The sequence below is a fragment of the Schistocerca gregaria genome, unplaced genomic scaffold (genome assembly GCF_023897955.1).
Source record: "Schistocerca gregaria isolate iqSchGreg1 unplaced genomic scaffold, iqSchGreg1.2 ptg000186l, whole genome shotgun sequence".
NCBI classification, from domain to species: domain Eukaryota; kingdom Metazoa; phylum Arthropoda; class Insecta; order Orthoptera; family Acrididae; genus Schistocerca; species Schistocerca gregaria.
In genome coordinates, this window is record NW_026061733.1 from 85001 (window position 1) to 92500 (window position 7500).

The 7500-nt window shown below is 55.3% G+C and overlaps 3 non-coding genes across 3 annotated transcripts in view; all 3 read left to right on the plus strand.

Moving 5' to 3' along the window:
• Nucleotides 1-3740: 3740 nt before the first annotated feature.
• On the plus strand, nucleotides 3741-5633 carry LOC126304794 (small subunit ribosomal RNA). Its single transcript, XR_007553184.1, has one exon. It is a non-coding gene; the product is annotated as a small subunit ribosomal RNA (ribosomal RNA).
• A 355-nt stretch (nucleotides 5634-5988) lies between these two features.
• LOC126304800 (5.8S ribosomal RNA) lies at nucleotides 5989-6143 on the plus strand. Its single transcript, XR_007553191.1, has one exon. It is a non-coding gene; the product is annotated as a 5.8S ribosomal RNA (ribosomal RNA).
• A 188-nt stretch (nucleotides 6144-6331) lies between these two features.
• LOC126304814 (large subunit ribosomal RNA) overlaps nucleotides 6332-7500 on the plus strand; it is a 4222-nt gene continuing 3053 nt past the window's right edge. The window contains exon 1 of the ribosomal RNA XR_007553203.1: nucleotides 6332-7500. This exon is cut by the window's right edge and continues 3053 nt beyond it. This is a non-coding gene — a ribosomal RNA (large subunit ribosomal RNA).

The window sequence follows — 7500 nt, forward strand, 5'->3', positions numbered from 1 at the left end:
ATTCTGCTTTACATCAGTACATAACTAATATTTCAGTCGTCTGACGTCCCTCCTTAGTAAATGATGCAGGACCACATACATAGATGATACATACTGTAAACTGGGGAGGACAGTGTGAACCGCACTCGACCCAGTCACCCTATCTCACAGTCCACTCTGTGTGTAACAAAGCGAAAGCACCAAAGCACTATCGTTCAACAACATCCATTTTATCCTCGCTGCCACAGGACACTATCCAAACAACGACAAGAGGAACGTCACGTCCACTAATAAGACAGAATGTCTCACATCACCCGCAAACAACGCAGCTCAAATCAGCCAGCAACACCCACAGTGGTCCACCCAGTATCAACACAGGACGCAACGCCACGCCACAACACAAAAGGTACAAGTAATAAAATACCCTTTGGCCACACCCCTTATAAAGGCATCGAACCAACCCACCACCTGACACCAGCCAAACGTACATCCTGATTTGACACATCTCTGGCCACCTAACCCACGTTGGCCCTTAACCTAACCCACGTTGGCCCTTAACCTAACCCACGTTGGCCCTTAACCTAACCCACGTTGGCCCTTAACCTAACCCACGTTGGCCCTTAACCTAACCCACGTTGGCCCTTAACCTAACCCACGTTGGCCCTTAACCTTACCCACGTTGGCCCCTAACCTTACCCACGTTGGCCCTTAACCTAACCCACGTTGGCCCTTAACCTAACCCACGTTGGCCCTTAACCTAACCCACGTTGGCCCTTAACCTAACCCACGTTGGCCCTTAACCTAACCCACGTTGGCCCTTAACCTAACCCACGTTGGCCCTTAACCTAACCCACGTTGGCCCTTAACCTAACCCACGTTGGCCCTTAACCTAACTCACGTTGGCCCTTAACCTAACCCACGTTGGCCCCTAACCTAACCCACGTTGGCCCCTAACCTAACCCACGTTGGCCCCTAACCTAACCCACGTTGGCCCCTAACCTAACCCACGTTGGCCCCTAACCTAACCCACGTTGGCCCCTAACCTAACCCACGTTGGCCCCTAACCTAACCCACGTTGGCCCCTAACCTAACCCACGCTGCACCTTAACCTAAGTTACGCTGCACCTTAACCTAAGTTACGCTGCACCTTAACCTAAGTTACGCTGCACCTTAACCTAAGTTACGCTGCACCTTAACCTAAGTTACGCTGCACCTTAACCTAAGTTACGCTGCACCTTAACCTAAGTTACACTGCACCTTAACCTAACTTACACTGCACCTTAACCTAACTTACACTGCACCTTAACCTAAGTTACACTGCACCTTAACCTAAGTTACACTGCACCTTAACCTAAGTTACACTGCACCTTAACCTAAGTTACACTGCACCTTAACCTAAGTTACACTGCACCTTAACCTAAGTTACACTGCACCTTAACCTAAGTTACACTGCACCTTAACCTAACTTACACTGCACCTTAACCTAAGTTACACTGCACCTTAACCTAAGTTACACTGCACCTTAACCTAAGTTACACTGCACCTTAACCTAAGTTACACTGCACCTTAACCTAAGTTACACTGCACCTTAACCTAAGTTACACTGCACCTTAACCTAAGTTACACTGCACCTTAACCTAAGTTACACTGCACCTTAACCTAAGTTACACTGCACCTTAACCTAAGTTACACTGCACCTTAACCTAAGTTACACTGCACCTTAACCTAACTTACACTGCACCTTAACCTAAGTTACACTGCACCTTAACCTAAGTTACACTGCACCTTAACCTAAGTTACACTGCACCTTAACCTAACTTACACTGCACCTTAACCTAACTTACACTGCACCTTAACCTAACTTACACTGCACCTTAACCTAACTTACACTGCACCTTAACCTAACTTACACTGCACCTTAACTGTCACATGTAACGTCACAGGAATGTAGCTTTGCCTAACAGCAACCCTCTGAACATAGTTCACTGCTTGGATCCTCTGGTGTCATGTGTATTTCTTGATGCCATGGTGCGTACCCTCACATAAAGGTCTTTCGAGTGTTGCGTACTTTCTACACAGTCCCGCTAACCACTGGAAGGGTGTACCGCTACAGAACGAATATCGCCCTCCCCTCCTGCCCGTCCAAGCTGGTCGGTCAGGCGTTTGTTTGTGAAATGAGCCTTGCAGCTGTTCAGTTGCATTCGGTTGTCGATGCAGTCAGTGTACGTTGTGGTACGGCCTGTGTGGACTGTCCGCTGATGTACGCGTAACCCACACTGATCATCCGTCGTTACGTACTGAGTGACATAATGTGGCACATGCTTGACCGTACACCGGCTGCGCCCTACAATGGCGAATCATAAGGGCCATATGTTGTGCACGATGCTACTTGTCTCGTCTCCCCATTACAGCGAGATTGCACTGTTGTACGCCGTACAGACATGTGGTAAGTAGGTACGGACGAAAGTATTGCATGTTGGCCCCCCCCCCCCCCTCCTCCCTCTGCCGGGAATCAGCGTGAGCCGTCTGTTGATGTAGCGACGAGGGTTTTCCTATTTAATCGTATTGCCCCACACAACATGATAGCACGGTGGACCGCGTTCCACATCTGCGACATGCTACAGAGGCCGGTTGACAGTCGACCGCGCAAGGGACATTGCACACGTGCGCGGACCATCTTCCACGTGTTCTCTCGTGTACATGCCGCAGTGTGTATGTGGGCTGATGTAGCGTGTCGTGACACATAACATGCAGGCATGCCAGAATCGTAGATTTCGCAAATGTAGATTGACGTATACGTTTGCTGCCAAAGATCCGCAAATGAACTGGAAATCAGTTGTTGAGCGGTTGTTCGCGCTGCAGGTGCATCGGTGATAGCGACGATCGGTACATCTGTGAACCGGTTGTTTCGGCGGTACCCGCCATGCCCCCGAACCTGAGTTGGCCATGTGGGTATGAAGCGATACGAGGCTGTGGCTTGGCGGGACAGTCCCCGGCCGGTGAGGGGGGGCCGCCCGGCGTGCTGGCCGCGCGCTGCGTGAGCGCACGCACTACAGCCGGCTGGTGGGGGGCGCCCAGTGGCAGGAGCGCCGGCCGACGGGCCCGGCTGGCGTCCCAGCTATGCGCCGGCGCACCCTGCGCGCGGCGCCAGGCGGCCAAAGTGGGTTCTGCCGAGCCCGGTGCGAAGCGCGGTGGACATCTGCAGTGTGCTGGTCCGATTGCGGACTGTGTGCGTTGAGGATGCGCCGCCGCCCGGCACTCGGCGTCGCGACGCCGTCTGCTGCTCGGTCGCCCCCAGCGGTTCTCGCAGGTGGTTTGTATCGCAGCTCTGCGGACGTGTTGGCGCGTGCGCTGTGCTGGGAGAGTTCGCTTCTGCACCCAAGTGGGGCTTTGCCCTTCTGTGGCGCTGGCGTTGGAGCTGCCGGTCACCGTAGGTGGCGCGTGTTGTTTCCCGCCGGCAATGCCACGACAGCACGCTCCCGGGCCTCTGTCGGCAGCGGCAAGCTCAGTTGGGAGCACGGGTGTTCGCACTGAAAGCGTCTACTCGCCTATCTCCGGGCGATTGCGCCTCTCTCGAACCCGACCAAGTACTTAGGACGGCGCTGCGCGCCGCCGGGACCTGAGAGGGTTTCGAGGTGTATCGTGCAGGGGAGCTCAGCCTCCTCCTGTTTGCAGAATAATTGAGCGGACGCTTGCGTGTTCGCGCGGGCCCTCGGGACACACTCCCGGGCGGCCGGCTGCTCAGCTCTCGTTGACGCAGCTCCCTGGTTGATCCTGCCAGTAGTCATATGCTTGTCTCAAAGATTAAGCCATGCATGTCTCAGTACAAGCCGCATTAAGGTGAAACCGCGAATGGCTCATTAAATCAGTTATGGTTCCTTAGATCGTACCCACGTTACTTGGATAACTGTGGTAATTCTAGAGCTAATACATGCAAACAGAGTCCCGACCAGAGATGGAAGGGACGCTTTTATTAGATCAAAACCAATCGGATTGGCTCGTCTGGTCCGTTTGCCTTGGTGACTCTGAATAACTTTGGGCTGATCGCACGGTCCTCGTACCGGCGACGCATCTTTCAAATGTCTGCCTTATCAACTGTCGATGGTAGGTTCTGCGCCTACCATGGTTGTAACGGGTAACGGGGAATCAGGGTTCGATTCCGGAGAGGGAGCCTGAGAAACGGCTACCACATCCAAGGAAGGCAGCAGGCGCGCAAATTACCCACTCCCGGCACGGGGAGGTAGTGACGAAAAATAACGATACGGGACTCATCCGAGGCCCCGTAATCGGAATGAGTACACTTTAAATCCTTTAACGAGTATCTATTGGAGGGCAAGTCTGGTGCCAGCAGCCGCGGTAATTCCAGCTCCAATAGCGTATATTAAAGTTGTTGCGGTTAAAAAGCTCGTAGTTGGATTTGTGTCCCACGCTGTTGGTTCACCGCCCGTCGGTGTTTAACTGGCATGTATCGTGGGACGTCCTGCCGGTGGGGCGAGCCGAAGGCGTGCTTGCGCGTCCCGAGGCGGACCCCGTTGAAATCCTACCAGGGTGCTCTTAGTTGAGTGTCTCGGTGGGCCGGCACGTTTACTTTGAACAAATTAGAGTGCTTAAAGCAGGCAAGCCCGCCTGAATACTGTGTGCATGGAATAATGGAATAGGACCTCGGTTCTATTTTGTTGGTTTTCGGAACCCGAGGTAATGATTAATAGGGACAGGCGGGGGCATTCGTATTGCGACGTTAGAGGTGAAATTCTTGGATCGTCGCAAGACGAACAGAAGCGAAAGCATTTGCCAAGTATGTTTTCATTAATCAAGAACGAAAGTTAGAGGTTCGAAGGCGATCAGATACCGCCCTAGTTCTAACCATAAACGATGCCAGCCAGCGATCCGCCGCAGTTCCTCCGATGACTCGGCGGGCAGCCTCCGGGAAACCAAAGCTTTTGGGTTCCGGGGGAAGTATGGTTGCAAAGCTGAAACTTAAAGGAATTGACGGAAGGGCACCACCAGGAGTGGAGCCTGCGGCTTAATTTGACTCAACACGGGAAACCTCACCAGGCCCGGACACCGGAAGGATTGACAGATTGATAGCTCTTTCTTGATTCGGTGGGTGGTGGTGCATGGCCGTTCTTAGTTGGTGGAGCGATTTGTCTGGTTAATTCCGATAACGAACGAGACTCTAGCCTGCTAACTAGTCGCGTGACATCCTTCGTGCTGTCAGCGATTACTTTTCTTCTTAGAGGGACAGGCGGCTTCGAGCCGCACGAGATTGAGCAATAACAGGTCTGTGATGCCCTTAGATGTTCTGGGCCGCACGCGCGCTACACTGAAGGAATCAGCGTGTCTTCCTAGGCCGAAAGGTCGGGGTAACCCGCTGAACCTCCTTCGTGCTAGGGATTGGGGCTTGCAATTGTTCCCCATGAACGAGGAATTCCCAGTAAGCGCGAGTCATAAGCTCGCGTTGATTACGTCCCTGCCCTTTGTACACACCGCCCGTCGCTACTACCGATTGAATGATTTAGTGAGGTCTTCGGACTGGTACGCGGCATCGACTCTGTCGTTGCCGATGCTACCGGAAAGATGACCAAACTTGATCATTTAGAGGAAGTGAAAGTCGTAACAAGGTTTCCGTAGGTGAACCTGCGGAAGGATCATTACCGACTAGACTGCATGTCTTTCGATGTGCGTGTCGTGTCGCGCAACACGCTACCTGTACGGCAGTAGCCGTGCGCCGCGTGCGGAACCACGCGTGCCTCTCAAAACTAGCGCAAGTGTTGTTGTGTGGTACGAGCGCTGAAGCTCTGGAGCGGCTGGCCTGCGGCACCTGGCGCCTGGCGCCGGTTTTGAATGACTTTCGCCCGAGTGCCTGTCCGCTCCGGTGTGGAGCCGTACGACGCCCATCGGCCGTCAGGCCGTTGGACACAAAGTAATGGAACAGGGGCCGTCAAACGCCTCAGTCCCGCCTCTGCAACTGTCTTGAAAGAGACGGTGGAGAACTGAAAAGATAAAGATCACCCAGGACGGTGGATCACTCGGCTCGTGGGTCGATGAAGAACGCAGCAAATTGCGCGTCGACATGTGAACTGCAGGACACATGAACATCGACGTTTCGAACGCACATTGCGGTCCATGGATTCCGTTCCCGGGCCACGTCTGGCTGAGGGTCGGCTACGTATACTGAAGCGCGCGGCGTTTGTCCCGCTTCGGGCGCCTGGGAGTGTCGTGGTCGCCTGTGTGGCCGGCCGCGTCTCCTTAAACGTGCGATGCGCGCCCGTCGCCTGGCGGTTCGCATACCGGTGCTTTCTCGGTAGCGTGCACAGCCGGCTGGCGGTGTGGCGTGCGACACCTCGTACAACGACCTCAGAGCAGGCGAGACTACCCGCTGAATTTAAGCATATTACTAAGCGGAGGAAAAGAAACTAACAAGGATTCCCCCAGTAGCGGCGAGCGAACAGGGAAGAGTCCAGCACCGAACCCCGCAGGCTGCCGCCTGTCGTGGCATGTGGTGTTCGGGAGGGTCCACTACCCCGACGCCTCGCGCCGAGCCCAAGTCCAACTTGAATGAGGCCACGGCCCGTAGAGGGTGCCAGGCCCGTAGCGGCCGGTGCGAGCGTCGGCGGGACCTCTCCTTCGAGTCGGGTTGCTTGAGAGTGCAGCTCCAAGTGGGTGGTAAACTCCATCTGAGACTAAATATGACCACGAGACCGATAGCGAACAAGTACCGTGAGGGAAAGTTGAAAAGAACTTTGAAGAGAGAGTTCAAAAGTACGTGAAACCGTTCTGGGGTAAACGTGAGAAGTCCGAAAGGTCGAACGGGTGAGATTCACGCCCATCCGGCCACTGGCCCCCGCCCTCGGCAGATGGGGCCGGCCGCCCGCGCGGAGCAATCCGCGGCGGGGTCGTGTCCGGTTGCCTTTCCACTCGCCGCGGGGTGGGGCCGTTCCGGTGTGCGGTGTGCCGCACTTCTCCCCTAGTAGGACGTCGCGACCCGCTGGGTGCCGGCCTACGGCCCGGGTGCGCAGCCTGTCCTTCCGCGGGCCTCGGTTCGCGTCTGTTGGGCAGAGCCCCGGTGTCCTGGCTGGCTGCTCGGCGGTATATCTGGAGGAGTCGATTCGCCCCTTTGGGCGCTCGGGCTCCCGGCAAGCGCGCGCGGTTCTTCCCGGATGACGGACCTACCTGGCCCGGCCCCGGACCCGCGCCGCTGTTGGCTCGGGATGCTCTCGGGCGGAATAATCGCTCCCGTCAGCGGCGCTTCAGCTTTGGACAATTTCACGACCCGTCTTGAAACACGGACCAAGGAGTCTAACATGTGCGCGAGTCATTGGGCTGTACGAAACCTAAAGGCGTAATGAAAGTGAAGGTCTCGCCTTGCGCGGGCCGAGGGAGGATGGGGCTTCCCCGCCCTTCACGGGGCGGCGGCCTCCGCACTCCCGGGGCGTCTCGTCCTCATTGCGAGGTGAGGCGCACCTAGAGCGTACACGTTGGGACCCGAAAGATGGTGAACTATGCCTGGCCAGGACGAAG